Consider the following 15,720-nt stretch of genomic DNA (forward strand, 5'->3'; position numbering starts at 1 on the left):
ACACACACACACACACACAAATAAAACACCTCATTAACAGTATCTGCATGCTCTGATCCCTGGAGTCACAAAAAAGTCAGACACAACTGAGCAAGTGAACAACAAGAAGATGCATAAAGGAATCAAGAACCAGGTGGTATGAGAACCATAAAGGGCATACATTAATGATTACCTTGTACTTTTTCTATATTAAATGATGAAAATTTCTTTACCTCTCTTTTGAGATATGTATATATAAATATATGTTTAATATCAAATTCAATATTTATATTGTCTATGTATATTCATTATTTAGACAAAACATATAATCATTTTTCAAAGTATTTCTCTAGATAAAAATAGTAGGAATATATCAAATAGAACTAATAGAAATATAAAGAATACTTGTTATTTCAAAACCTGTAAGCTAAGTATCACTTAGAGATCTGTGGAACTCTGATTATGGCTTGGATCATGAGAAAACTAGAATATTCATTATTACTTAGTAATTAACAAAAACACTGAAGTATAAGATTCATTTTCTGTTCAATGATACTATGCATCTAGTTATTTCTCATGCTGTCTATGCAACACTAACATTGCATAACTAATAACTAATCATTTTCATGTTAAATTATTGAATGTCATTCTGAATTTTGAAAACATTTTGATTTTGTAAATCATTTAATACTATTTAAAATCTAATAATAATAGGAACTGGCTTTAAATATTCCTATTAGATTTTTCTAGTAGAAGCAAGTTATAGATGCAACTGGTTTTGAAAATTTTACCTTATTACAACTGTCATTTTTTTTTACAAAAGGGACTTAACTAAAACTTAAATTTTGAGATGAAGAGGGTGGATCAGTTTGTTCATATTAAGGATTCATTGAAGAAGAATACCACCAAGTTAATAATAGTACCAGTATAGAAACTAATATAACATATATATTTATACATACACATATATTTATATGAATATGTGTATATAACTATATCTATGTCCATATCTATGGTGATGCACATGTTTGTCTGGAGAGACAAGGGAATAGACTGGTAATAAATAACAATGTTGGAAGATACACGAGACAGCTAAAGTTCTCTCATCATCCTGTTTTTTAATGTTTTTTAATGAATGTTTCTAAAGTATATTTTTAAATAAATGTTTCTAAACTATAGTAATGAAAACAATGAGCACCGTTCTTTACATTCAATCTCACCAATGTAGAATATGGGGAACTATGGTAAATAATTACTAGGCAAATCTTAGCAATACCAACTGAAATAATTTTAGTACTGTTAGGTTATTTCTGTGTATTTTTTGTGGACAAAGAGAGTCCACTAAACCTATTACATATTTCATACATGAAATTTGACATACTCATATGTCTACAGTAAGGGGCTAATAAATGAACTTTTAAAGTCAAAATTTAAGACTTTAAGTTCCCTATTAAATATTATTCAAAAGGTAAATAAGCATTTCCCAGTCTATTGCAAAAGATTTTTCATTCTGACATTCTTCCTTTTTATTTTGAATTGATTATAAAGAAGGATGTGTTGTGGAATTCAAGAAAGCTAAAATGATTATGTAAACAGTACTCACTCTGGCTCACAAAAAGTAATGAGTCCATCTAAAAGTATCATCATCTATAAGGATTTCAAAAGATTTCAGAAGTATTACCAATTTTTTTGCTTTCATTACGTGCTCACACTCTCACTCTCTCTCCTTTGATATACAAATCAAGTAACACAAACTCAAAACAAAAACAAAAAAAAATTTAAAAACCAGGTAAAATGAAGTCACAAGTGAATTCAATCAAATATTCAAAGAACAACTAATCCCAATACAATACAAATTATTTGAAATAATAAGCAAAGAAGGAGTCCTACCAAACTCCTTTTATGACACAAATATGGTACTGATTCCAAAGCCAGGCAGACCAAAAACAGAGGACCAAAAACAGAGAAAGAAAACTACAGACCAATCTCCCTAATGAACATGGAAGCAAAAATCCTAAATAGAATACTAGCAAAAAGTTCCAGCAAGTGATCATTAGAGTTATCCATCACGATCAGGTGGGATTTATACTAGGAATGCAAGGATGATTCAACATTAGGAAAACCATCCACATAATTGCCCATATCAACAGTCTAACAAACAAAAATCACATGATTATCTCAATAGATGCTGAAAAAGACTTTGACAAAATACATTACCCATTCCTAAGGAAAACACTAGAAAGTATAGAAATAGAAGGACTTTTCCTAAAAATAATAAACAGTATATACCTAAAACCATCAACAAGCATCATATGCAATGGGGATAAGTTAGAAGCCTTCTCAATAAGATCAGGAGGGAAACAAGGATGCCCATTTTTACCTCTATTATTTAACATTATGTACTAGAAACACTAGCAGTAGCAATTAGAGAAGAAAAAGAAATTGAAGGTATCAAAGTGGGCAAGGAGGAGACTAAGCTATCACTCTTTGCAGATGATATGATGGTCTACTTAAAACATCCTAGAGAATCAACTAAAAGGCTAGTGGAAATAAACAACAACTTTAGCAAAGTGGCAGGATACAAAATAAATGCACATGAATCATCAGCATTTCTACATACTTCCAAAACATTAGAGCAGCAAGAGTTAGAAAGAGAAATACCCTTCAAAATCACCCTACACGATATAAAAACTTAGGAATCTATTTACCAAAATAAATACAGGAATTATATGAGCACAACTACAAAACACTTTCTAAACAATTAAAACTAGATCTAAACAATTGGAAAAACATTGATTGCTCATGGGTAGGACAAACTAACATAATAAAAATGACCATTCTACCCAAATTAATTTACTTATTTAGTGCTATACCTATCAAACTATGAAAAAACTTTTTTAGAAAATTGGGAAAAAATATAACAAAGTTCATTTGGAAGAACAAAAGATCAAGAATATCAAGGGAAATAATGAAAAAAAAAACGGGAAGGAAGGTGGTGTAGCAGTACCAGATATTAAACTATACTATAAAGCAGCAGTCATCAAACCAGTATGGTACTGGCTAAGAGGCAGAAAGGAGGATCAGTGGGATAGACTTGGGGTAAGTGTCGTCAGCAAGACAGTGTATGATAAAACCAAAGATCCCAACTTTTGGGACAAAAGTCCACTATTTGACAAAAACTGCTTGGAAAATTATAAAACAATATGGGAGAGATTAGGTTTAGATTAACATCTTACACCTTACACCAAGATAAATTCAGAATGGGTGAATGACTGGAATATAAAGAAGGAATCTATAAGAAAATTAAGTGAATACAGAATAGTATACTTGTCAGATCTCTGGGAAAGGAAAGATTTTGTAAACCAAGCAAGGGTTAGAAAAAATTACAAAATGAAAAATAAATAATTTTGATTATATTAAATTAAAAAGTTTTTGTACAAACAAAACAATGCAACCAAAATCAGAAGGGAAAAAAGAAACTGGGAAAAAAATCTTTATAACAAAAAACTCTGACAAAGGTCTAATTATTCAAATATACAAGGACCTAAATCAATTGTACAAAAAAATCATGCTATTCCCCAATTGATAATTGGGCAAGGGACAAGAATAGGCAATTTTCAGATAGAGAAATGAAAACTACCAATAAAACACATGAGAAAGTGTTCTAAATCTCCAATAATTAGAGAAATGCAAATCAAAACTCTGAGGTGCCACCTCACACCTAGCAGATTGGCTAAAATGAAAGCAGTGGAGAGTAATGAATGCTGGAGGGGATGTGGCAAAATTGGGACATTAATGCATTGCTGGTGGAGTTGTGAACTGATCCAACCATTCTGGCTGGCAATTTGGAGCTATTCCCAAAGAGTGCTAGAAGATTGCCTGCCCTTTGATCCAGCAATTCCATTGCTGGGTTTGTACCCCAAAAAGATCATAGGGAAAAAGACATGAACAAAAATATGTATAGCTGCGCTCTTTGTGGTGGCAAAAAACTGGAAAGCAAGGGTATGCCCTTCAATTGGGGAATGGCTGAACAACTTGTGGTATATGCTGGTGATGGAATACTATTGTGCTCTAAGGAATAATAAACTGGAGGAATTCCATGTGAACTGGAAAGACCTCCAAGAATTGATGCAGAGTGAAAGGAGCAGAGCCAGAAGAACACTGTACACGGAGATAGATACACTGTGGTAAAATCGAATGTAATGGACTTCTGTACTAGCAGCAATGCAATGACCCAGGGCAATTTTGAGTGATTTATGTAAAAGAATGATACCCACATTAAGAGGAAGAACTGCAGGAGTGCAAACACAGAAGAAAAACAAACTGCTTGAACACATGTATTGATGTGGACAAAATTGGTGATGCAGACTCGAAACAATCAGCCTAGTACAATTATCAATTATATGGAAATAGGTCTTAATCAATGACACATGAAGAAACCAGTCAAAATGCGCGTTGACTACGGGGAATGGGGGGAGAGTAACAACATGAATCATGTAACCATGGAAAAAAATCTTTCTAAAATAAATTATTAAACAAATATGAAATCTGATATAATTTTTTCCCTGACTGTGTTGATGGCTTCTGATGATCATCAGCAACTTCTGTTTTTAAGTACTAACAAACCACCAACTCTTTATTGATAAATCAGACTTTCCCCATAATAATCAGTATCAAAATCACTTGTATTTAGTTCTGATTTTGAGCTTTCTTCTTTTATAAAGAAAAGATATTTGTCCATTTCTAGTTCTATGTTGCAACTTTCTGAGTCCCTACACAACTTTTTAAGTTACCCACAAGCTTCAATGGTCACATCTCTAATTTCCTTTGGAACTCTGAGATGGCAGTCATTGGAGATAATCAGCTTGAGTTTATTAAATAAAACAAAAACCTAAAAGATCTCTGTATCTCTTTGCTTTACTTTTCTTGAGTTTCAATTCCCAATAAAATTCTTTTGTTCTGTCTTTCATTGAGTAGGGTTTCAAGTACTTTTTCTATCTAGGCCACAGATTTTGTCAAAATATAGTTATTATTCAGGATATGACTCCAAAGTCCAGACTTGATGTGATCCAGGTAGAAGAGAGGATGACTTCTACATTCATAATTCTCATTCTATACTTTGATTGCTAGTGTATGGTGAAATTATTATTTATCCATCATAATTATGTAGATGCAAATTACCTCCTTTCCCAATCCTCTTTTCAAAGACAAAAACTTTTATTTTTCTTTCTTCTTTCTGTCCTCATACAGTAGCAACTCATCACTTTTACATATAAAAGTTTTCCTTCTCTACTTTATCTAACTATGTCATAGGTTTCTTCAGGTGAAAGTGACTAGAACTTCATACAATATTTCTAGGATACAGCATGTACTAATGGTATATAGAATAATTATTTTGGATTGGCTTCTAACACGTTTTCTCTAAATGTCTAGATGTGTTTAGGTTTTGGCTACAGAACAGTTTTGAATCAATATTTTGACACCTTCAGTTCCTTTTTACACTGATAATTTCCTTATAACTTTATAAGAACTTTCTGAAAATGTCACTTTTAACACAAAATTCCCACACTCAAAGCCCTAAAATGGGTCCCATGATATAATTTAAATTCCCTACCACGTCATTCAATGATTTTCTCAATTAAACATTCAGAAACATATGTATTTTTACAATGTTATGTCACAATGCTATGTGACATAATTGCGTTATAAACGCTCTACATTGGTCAGATAATCTATCATCTTCCTACTCCCAATCCCAAATTTAATATCTCTGCAATAGGCTACTTTCTTCTTTCTTTATGGCTTATGTAAATCCTTCTTCCACTAAAAAGTCTAATTCAAGTTTCATTTACTTTTTGCACCTGTATTGATCTTTTAATATGATATGAATTGATAATTACTCCAAAGATATTTCAGAGGATATTTTTACTCAGTCATCTTATACTAAATAATCTTTTATACTCCTTTCCAGCCTTAAAGTATGAAATTCTCCCTTATTTATATGTTTATATTAAAAATAATTTATATTGATACATATTTTTATATTATCTATATTTATCAAACTATTCCTTCCCTTTTTTCTTTCTCTCCTTGGCAGTAATTGCTTATAACAAATAAAAAAGAGACAATAATAAGAAAACAAAGTAGCTCAGTAAACTATCCAACTCAGTGAAAAAAATCTGGCATTATACACAGTGTTCCAAACTCATAATTTTCCAACTCCAAAGGAGCAGAGGGAAGATTTTCATATCTCTATTTTTGGGACCACTCTTAGAAATGATAATGTCAGAGCAATGTTTGTATAGTTTTACTGTTGTTCTTTAATTTTATACAGATGAAATCATCGTGTATATTGGTTTTCCTATTCTGCTTACTTCTCTTTGCATCAGTTCAAAAAAGTCTTGTCATGCATCTTGAAATAAATTATACTAATTAAATTTTCAATAGTTGTTTTTGCTTATGTATCTGTTTTATTGAACCTAGAAATGAAGTGATTACTTCTAGGATCCATCCTATTATTTTTTAAACTCTCATCTTCTGCCTTAGAATCAATACTATGTATTAGTCCCAAAGCAGAATAATGGTAAGGGCTAGGCAATGAGGGTTAAGTGACTTGCCCAGGATCACATAGCTAGGAAGTTATCTGAGGCCAGATTTGAACCCAGGACCTCCCATTTCTAGGCCTGGCCACTCGATATACCCAGTTCCCCCCTCTATCCTCTATTGATAGTTATAGAAGTTATCTGCTCGCTCTTAATGGCCAAAGCTCCTTCTTCCCTGCTGAGGCATCCTGGTAACTATAGGCTTGATGGACTCATGATGATAGTGTTAAACTTAGTATAGACATCTGAATAACTTTAGTCTCACCAGATCTCCAACTACAACAAAATTCAAACAATATATATATATATATAAATATGAATATACACATGTATATATGAATAATCAAAATTTTTCACTCATATCTGACTCTTCATGACCTCATTTGGAATTTTCTGGGTAAAAGTACTGGAGAGATTTGCCATTTCTTTCTTCAGCTCATTTTTACAGATAAGGAAACTGAGGCAAACAACTTTAATTCTCTTGCCTAGTCTCACACAACTAATCTGAGACCAGATTAAAATTCAAGAAGATGAATCTTACAAATCTGCTGTAAGAAACGATGAACACATACATTTATACATGTGTATGCATACCCACACATACATATATATATATAAATCTTTTATAAACTGAATATAAGTTAAAATAACATAAATTATATATTTTTTCATATATATACACACATACATATACATATTTCTAACATTTAGGCACAAAATATGTTTAATTATTTCAAATGAGTTTTGTTTCTGGTTGCAAAAAAAAAAAAACAACTATAAAAATTTTGGTGTATATGTATGTTTTCTTTTTTTTTCTTTGACTTTAATCCTTGAGGTAAAAGTTTAGCAATAGGGGTTCCAGGTGATAGAGAATGAATATTTTAGAAACTTCCTAGCAGTGAAATCATTGTGTCAAAAGTGTGCTCATTTTAATTATTTACTTATTATAACTTTAAATTGCTATATATTTAATACCACTGATTGGGTGCTACATCAAATATTGCTTTGGAGGACAAATCTTGGTATAGTCCAGTGAATATCAGACTTGGATCAATGATAATTGAGTGTGAATTCTAGATCTCATTGTCCTAGTCATTTTACTAAAGCAAGTCCCCTACCTTTTCTGAGTTTCAGTTTCTTATTGTTAAAATTTAAGATGATAATGATGATGGGGCTCTTTTGCAAGCTTGTGTCTTATCAATCTAATTATATATTAAAATCCTTGCTATAATGTCATAACTTTAAGCATCACTTTTTATCCAAAGCACGTAGTAGGTACATAAGGTACATAATCATTTTTGGAGAATTAACAGCCCTTCATGAGCTGGAAAAGTGACATTTATTTCACTTAGCAGAGAAGAAAATAATACCTCTAGTCAGGGAACTTGGCCCAATGTCTATTTACTGCTGTGTTGTGACCCTTAAACTGTGTCAGCTAATTTAGTTTGAACTTTGTGAGGTGATAGGCTCAGCTTAAAAAAATTAAAAAAAAACATGAATCATAATAGGGGGAAAAAGAGAAGAAAACATAACCTTAATCTAATTTCCTTCTGAAGGAGAACTTTCTCTATGGCATTGTCCTACTTCGAAAATCAAGAAAAACCTTCAATCTATAAGGCAAAAGGAAACTCAGAGAAGAGAAAAATAATCAAAATTATATTTTAAAAAGCCATCGGGTATAAATTGGTTGAGGAAAACAAACTATGTGCAAGCAACATTTTAAAGCAAACCCTAAGGCTGTTCATTGCCAAGAAAAAGCCCATCTGAGGCTTCCAAATTATGTTATGATATTCACTGCAGAAACCTGGCTTGATTCAGCCGATGTGATGAATGCATAATCTGTGATGTTCTAAATGGACAGGAGGAGAAAAACAGTCCAAGCTTAGAGCAGTAAACAAAAAATATTTGTAAAGGCAGCATCATTAACTTTGCAAGAGTTGAACCAAAATGTCATCAATTTGAGGATAAAGATAAGGAATACAAATTAGTTCAATCTTTCTTGTGCCATATAAAGCAGCATTAAGACACCAAAAATGATACTAACTCAAATTTTATGAAACATGTCATTTCTGAATAAAACCACAATGATAAGTCAAGTCAACTAGAATTCATTAAGCTCCTTTTATATATTAGGTAAGATAAAAAGGTCTAGGGATATAAAGAAAAGTAAGGAAAAAACAATACAAAACAATAACAATAACAATAATCACACAGGCCCTGTTCTCAATGATAGTCTCATGGGTAAAAATGAAAGATTGAAAGATACAAAAGATCTTATTTTGAATCCAGGATTCACTGCTGATTTATTGTAGGGCCACACATATCATATCTAAATTAAAGGAATCGAGAAAAAATTTATACGGTACCTCATACACGAAATATGCCAGGTATGGGGTTGAGAAAAATAAGAAGATCCTCAAGGAATTTAAAATCTAGAATTAAAGAGATTATATAGAGACTGTCTATCCCCTTCTAGCTCCTGAAGTCCATGACGTCTATTTTTCACCATCCTAGAAAAAGGCTTTTCCCCAATGGTTAAAAATGAAATTCTTGATATTTTCTTCAACTTTACTCCCTTCTATATCATCAAAATTCTATATACAGTAACTTAATTGCTATTTCTCACACAGTGTATTCTGTCTCCTTTCTCTGGGACTTTAAATTGGTTATTCTCTGTAATGTAACTGGAATGCAGTTGAAGGGATGAGGAAATTCTTCTTACAGAAGGTCAGATTTGAATAGAGGACTGAATGATGCCCATATATAAACAAGGAGAGTATTTCCTTTCTGAGAACTTTTTCTATCTACTATGTCTATGCCACATATGTACCTAGACATTTACTTGTCCTCTGTCTTTGAGGGCAGATGAGTAAATGCCTAGATACATGTATGTCTAAGGCTTCTTTTGCATTGTGGTACTAAGCAAAGTGGTTGGCACATAATATTAAAAAGTTTGTAATTCCTTTTAGTGTTATTTTTTGCTTTGTTTTTATTGTAAAATATTTTTGTTTGGTTACATTAAAATACCCAGTTCCCCCCTTCCATTAGGGAAGGCACCAGTTGACAAAAAGACATATGCATATATAAAACTATGTCTTACTTCTATTTTGCTTATTGACTGCTCACATCCTTAAAGACATCTTCATTAAATATAACATGTCAATTTTTTCTTGAACAAATATTTTGCAAAATCTAGGCTATATGGCTAAATATACCCAATATATGCCACTTTATAAGTGATAAGGCATTTTTTTCTCAAGTCTTCTGTCACTCCCCATATTCCAAATCAGGTTTTCATTTTTGATCATTACTATCTGGGAAGTAAATCCAGTCATTTCTTCCTCTCCCTTCTGAAAGTTGAATTATTTGTTCAACGCTCTTCAAGATTTTATTGAATGTTTTGTCACAGAATGAGATGTCCAAATGAAGGTAGTCTTCTGTAAACCACTCTATTAAGTCAGTTTTTAAATCTATATTAAGAAATCATCATATAGAATGTTAGAGCTAAAATAGCAAAGTAAAGGCAAAAGCTTCCAAATTTCTTTGAAAGCCCCTTCCAACTAAATTTTAAAATAAAGCTTCAAAATAAATGCTAGAGTGGCAGAACAAACAAAGAGATGGCACGAGGCAAATTTCCTGTTGAAGACAACTCGAACAGTAGGGAGAGAAGGTCTCATTTATTGATGTGAGAGGGGCGCACAGTCCATAGGAAGGCATAGAAACAGTGCAGGCAAGTTCCCTCCCCATCCATCACTGCTCCAGTTTCTGACCACAGGCCTAGGCCAGCAAGGAGACCCTGCCTGAGTCAACAGCAGAGCACACGTACACCCACACCTCAAATTTCTGAGACTCCATCCTCCTGGCCAGGGAAGCTTGTGATGTGGTCCTTAGTGAGACCTTGATTACAAGCATAAGTCCTCAGTGAGACCCTGAAATCCGGACTGTGCTGGCCCTGAAAAGCAACAGAAGGTCCTGAGGGAGACTGTATTATCAGTGATAAGGTGTCTCACAGACCCCTCAGCTCACAGGCCATCCAAACAAATAGGAAGAACTGAAACTTGTGGATACTCTGAACTAGATATGAGGGTATCAATAAGAAAGGAATGAAGTTCAAGGGAATACCCCCTCTACCTTGGAAATGGTGCCCACCTTTAAGACAAAAAGTCAAGAAAAAAGCTAGAAAAATCAGCAAACATCTGTGAAAAAAACTAACAAAAGAAAATTATAATGGAGACATTAGATCAAGGAACAAACTCAGAAGGGGGGCAATGAGATCAAAGCAGCTAAAGGAAAATCTGAAAGAAAAATAGGAATTGCTCATAGTCTTTGGAAAAATTCAAAAAGAATTTCAAAAATAAAATAAGAGAGTCAAAGGAAAATTGGTGAAAAGAAATGAAAGTGAAGCAAGAAGAAAAAAATCTTAAAAAGTAAAACTGACTAAATAGTAAAGAAGGTACAAAAACCTAATGAAGAAAATAATTCTTTAAAAAAGAAGAATTGACAAAATAGAAGAAAGAGAGATACAAAAATCAAATAGAGAAAATAATTTCTTAAACAGCAAAATTTGCCAAAAGTAGTTTTAAAAGCTCATTAAAGAAAATAATTCCTTAAAAATTAGAATTAGGCAAGTGACAGATAATGACTTCATCTTCCATTCAGCTACTGAAGTGTAGGTCTTCTTAAAGTGTAGCTCTGATCTTGTTGCTGTGCCTAAAGCTCAATAAATCCCAGGGCTCACATTATCCTCAGGATCAAATACAAAATTCTCTTTCATTTAAATCTTTTCATAATCCGACTCCTGCCAACTGTTTTGGTCTTCTTCAATGACTCTTTTCAGAACTAATTTTCCATGACTTCTTAATACTGCAGACTACCCCCTTATTCTTGCCTAATACTATGTATTAGTTTTTTTCTCCTACCTCCCAAACTGTTCCTTTTATGTCTTCTTCAATGTCTCGCCATTACTTTAAATTTCAAATGACAAAGAAGACAACCACAAGAAAACCTGTAAAGACTTATATGAAGTGGTCAAAAGGAAGTGAGCAGAACCAGAAGAACATTGTATATATAAACAATGATAATGTATGATGATCAACTGGTAACAACAACTCTTTTCAATGAGGCAAAAATTCAGAACAATTCCAAAGGACACATGACACAATAGGATATCTACCACTAAAGTAGAGTCTGAATGCAGATCAAAAATTATCATTCTTCATTTTATTTAATCCATGAATTTCTTCTCATCTAAGCAATATGTGTCTTATTTTGCAAGATGATTGACAGAGAAAGATATAAGATTATATATATATATATGTATATATATATATATACGTCGTATTATATAATATGCACTTAGGGAGGGGTAATAAGAAGAAAGAAAAAAGAGAAAAGAAAATGAGACAGATTTTTGGACATGCTTAAATGACTACGAGGATGACAGTAGCCTCAGACATAAAATAGAGGAGAGGAAGAAGGAAAAAAATTTGTAGGTGAGAACAAGGATTCTTTTTTTATATTTTTTAAATAATGAGAATGAGAACAGTACATATGATTTGAGGTTTTCAAAAGGTAATTGGTACTGAGGGATTGTTTAGGTCAATTGTTTTTTTTTTTAACCTCTCTGCTTAGCACAGTGCCTGGCACTGTGTTAAATTGGCGCTAAATAAATAATTATTGACTGACTGAAAAGAGGGAGACTTTGGCTGGACATATGTGTCTAGAAACTAGCAGCATTGAAATAATAAATGAACCCATGATGGATAATGAGATAATTACTGCATAGTTAGGGATGGAATCAGTGATCCTTAAGTGCACTAAAATATGTTCATTAAAAGTAACTTATACTGGGGGCAGCCGGGTAGCTCAATGGATTGAGAGCCAGGCCTAGAGATGGAAGATCATGGGTTCAAATATGGCCTCAGACACTTCCCAGCTGTGTGACCCTGGGCAAGTCACTTAACCCCCATTGCCTAGCCTTTACCTCTTCTGTCTTGGAGCCAATGTATTTTATTGGCTCCAAGACAGAAGGTAAGGGTTTAAAAAAGAATCAATTAAATAAATAAAAATAACATATTAAACTACCCTCATTTCCTTTATTTTTAGAGTTAACTAGACCAGCTTTATTGACTTGAATAAGGAAATCCTCTTGAGCATGTTTTTTAATTTTATTTTTCCAATACAAGTCTATAAAAGTAAAATTGTAGACTTTAGATTGCAACCTCTTGGCTCAATGATAATAAAGTTATATATTTATAAAAAAATTAAACATTAGAATCCAAAGAGTCCATATAATTAGATTGATTTGATCCTAGAATGAGGCAAATAATGGCTATATCTCACTTAATTTTTTTATTAGCTTCTTGGATGAAAATAAAGAAGGTATTCTAATGAAATTTGCAAATGACAGAAATCTATAATGATAGATAATATAATATAAGCCAAAACATGATAGAAATTAATCTTGGCCATCTAGACCTGGCTGATACCAGAAAGAGTTAATAATAGGAGTTAAAGTCAAGTTCTGAATTTAGGTTGAAAATACTAAAATGGTGTAGGAGAAAGGGAGGCAGGGGTGAGGATAGGGGTGGGGTGGTATAAATTAATTGTCTATTAAAGTGTAAACAAGCACCTAAATTAAGGAAGAATTGGTTTAAAACTAGCCCATATCATTTTGATTTGCAGAACAGTGGAAAAGAGGGCTAAGACTTCATTTGAAGATCAACCTTATTTTCCAAAGCTGGTTCTAACTTCGGGATTTCCTTCTTGTTGGCACTCTCGAGATTCATAGGACTTTCTTTCCTTGTTATTTTTAGGATTGGATGCACAGAAAGGCTCCCTGTGCTTGTAAGCACTCTGGGGAAAGTGAGGGAAGATTACTGGGGAATCCCTATTTGGTTGTCTCTCTCTATAGGCTGAAAAAATAAACTAAGTGAAAAGTATTCTACATCTGAAACAGCCTCAGATGTTTGATGAGCTTCAGGCTTGGCCTCCAGGCATGTGTATGATTAGATTCAGCTAAAGCTTTTCTTTCCCTCCACACCAGCCCTGGAATGGGACCTGAGGAGAGAGACCTGCTATACTAGGGGGCAGCAAGGTTTGGTCTGGGGCTCTCAGTGTTTTGTCCCTTCTGGGTGCAACACTGAAAACTGAACAAGAGGTGCATCCATAGGAGAATTGCTAGAATTGTTAGCAGTTGAGAAATTCATACCATATTAAAAAAAAATGAGACCTTTGATTTTAGTGGTAGAGCTAACTAACTCCTTGAGAAGAAAAGGCTATGTGGTAATGTGGATAAAGGGCAGGTTTTGGAGTCTGGAAGACCTGAAACACTTATTGGACAAATCCCTTAAACTTTCCTACTCTCAGTTTCCTTATTTCTAGAATTCAGGTTAATAATAGTATCTATATCACAGGGTTCTTTTGACAATCAAGTCTGATGATAATGATAACAATGATGATGATGGTACCTAAAATTTATATAGTGCTTTAAGGTTTGCAAAATGACTTATATGTATTATCATACTTGATACAGAAAATACACATGAAATGAAATTTAAATAGCAACTACTACTCATAATAATAATAATAAAATAATAATGAAAGACAGCATTTTATAGTGCTTTATGTTTTGCAAAGTGCTTTATATATATTATCATATTTGATATGGAAAATACACAAGAAGTACTATTTAAATGGCAACTACTACTCATAATAATAATATAATAATGAAAGACAGCATTTTATAGTGCTTTAAGGTTTGCAAAGTGCTTTATATATATTATCATATTTGATATGGAAAATACAGAAGAAGTACTATTTAAATAGCAACTACTACTCAGAATAATAATAATAATGAAATATGGTATTTTTATAGTGCTTTAAGGTTTGCAAAGTGCTTTATATGTATTGTCATACTTAATACAGAAAATACACATGAAATTAAATTGAAATAGCAACTACTAATCAGAATCATCATAATAATAATATGATAATGAAAGACAGCATTTTTATAGTGCTGTAAGGTTTACAAAGTGCTTTATATGTATTATCATATTTGATGTAGAAATTACACATGAAGTACTGTTTAAATAGCAATGATTACTCAGAATAATAATAATAATATAATAATGAAAGAGCATTTTTATAGTGCTGTAAGGTTTATAAAGTGCTTCACCTATCTAAACTCATTTGAATCTCTCACAACCTGCAGGGCAGTGGTTGTTACTGCATCCAATGTACAATAAAGGAAACTGAGGCTCAGATAAGTCAAGCAACTTGTTCAGGGTCATATAGATAGTCATCGTCTCAGGCAGGATTTGAATTCAGGTGTTTCTGATTCTAAATTCAGCATTTTATCCCATGTGGACGTAGTTTCCTCAAGTAAATTAAAAATCAAACAATAAATAAATGTATGAATTGTTCTGCAACTTATAGTCCAAGAGAGACCAGAGAACAGCACTCGGGGCATGGAGAGATGAAGCCGTTTACTCCGTGTAACATAAACAGCTCGTGACAGAGGTTAGCCTAGAAACTAGGTCTTTGTGACTGATGCTGGCCCTCTAGGCAATGAACCACGCCACCATTTGAATCCCAGCTGTCAAAAGTGGACCGGACCGCCTTACTGAGCAGCGAATCTTTTGACCCCAGAGTTGTTTAAGCAGACACCAGACAACCAACTGTCAGAGATGCTGCAGACGGAATCCCTTCCTGCGCTGGAGCGGAGGCTGTAGGACCTGACCTCTCAGGTGCCTTCTGGTTCTAAGCTGCTCTGAAGCTATGATTTCATGTGTTCAGCTGAAATACTACACTCGGGTGCTACGTTACAATGCTCTACTGAACAAAAAGGGCCATTTGGATTCATATTCGGATCAGAAGAGAATCCCCTTTGGCCAAGAGAATTATCACAAAGAATCCTACTTGGGTCACCCACCTAGAGTAGAGACACTTAAGGGTAATTTCTCCAGTCTCTGGAGACCTCAGTCATCAGAAGGAAAAAGAAGGATTGCCCCAGTTATAAGTCCTTGTTGCTACACACAGGGATCTGTGTCCCCCTAAGAGCTTTCCATACTCCTTACTGGTCTCTCCTTACTGCTACTGCCTTCTGGTCCCAAATCCTCTTCATTCTTCCTCCTCTGTC

At 33.3% G+C, this 15,720-nt stretch overlaps 1 protein-coding gene across 3 annotated transcripts in view; it reads right to left on the reverse strand.

Annotated features, from left to right (window-relative positions):
* The window catches only part of NRG3 (neuregulin 3), a 1,114,098-nt gene that overhangs the window by 574,366 nt on the left and 524,012 nt on the right, over positions 1-15,720 (reverse strand). The gene's annotated exons all lie outside the window — the stretch shown is intronic.

This window comes from Gracilinanus agilis, chromosome 2 (assembly GCF_016433145.1).
Source record: "Gracilinanus agilis isolate LMUSP501 chromosome 2, AgileGrace, whole genome shotgun sequence".
NCBI classification, from domain to species: Eukaryota; Metazoa; Chordata; class Mammalia; order Didelphimorphia; family Didelphidae; genus Gracilinanus; species Gracilinanus agilis.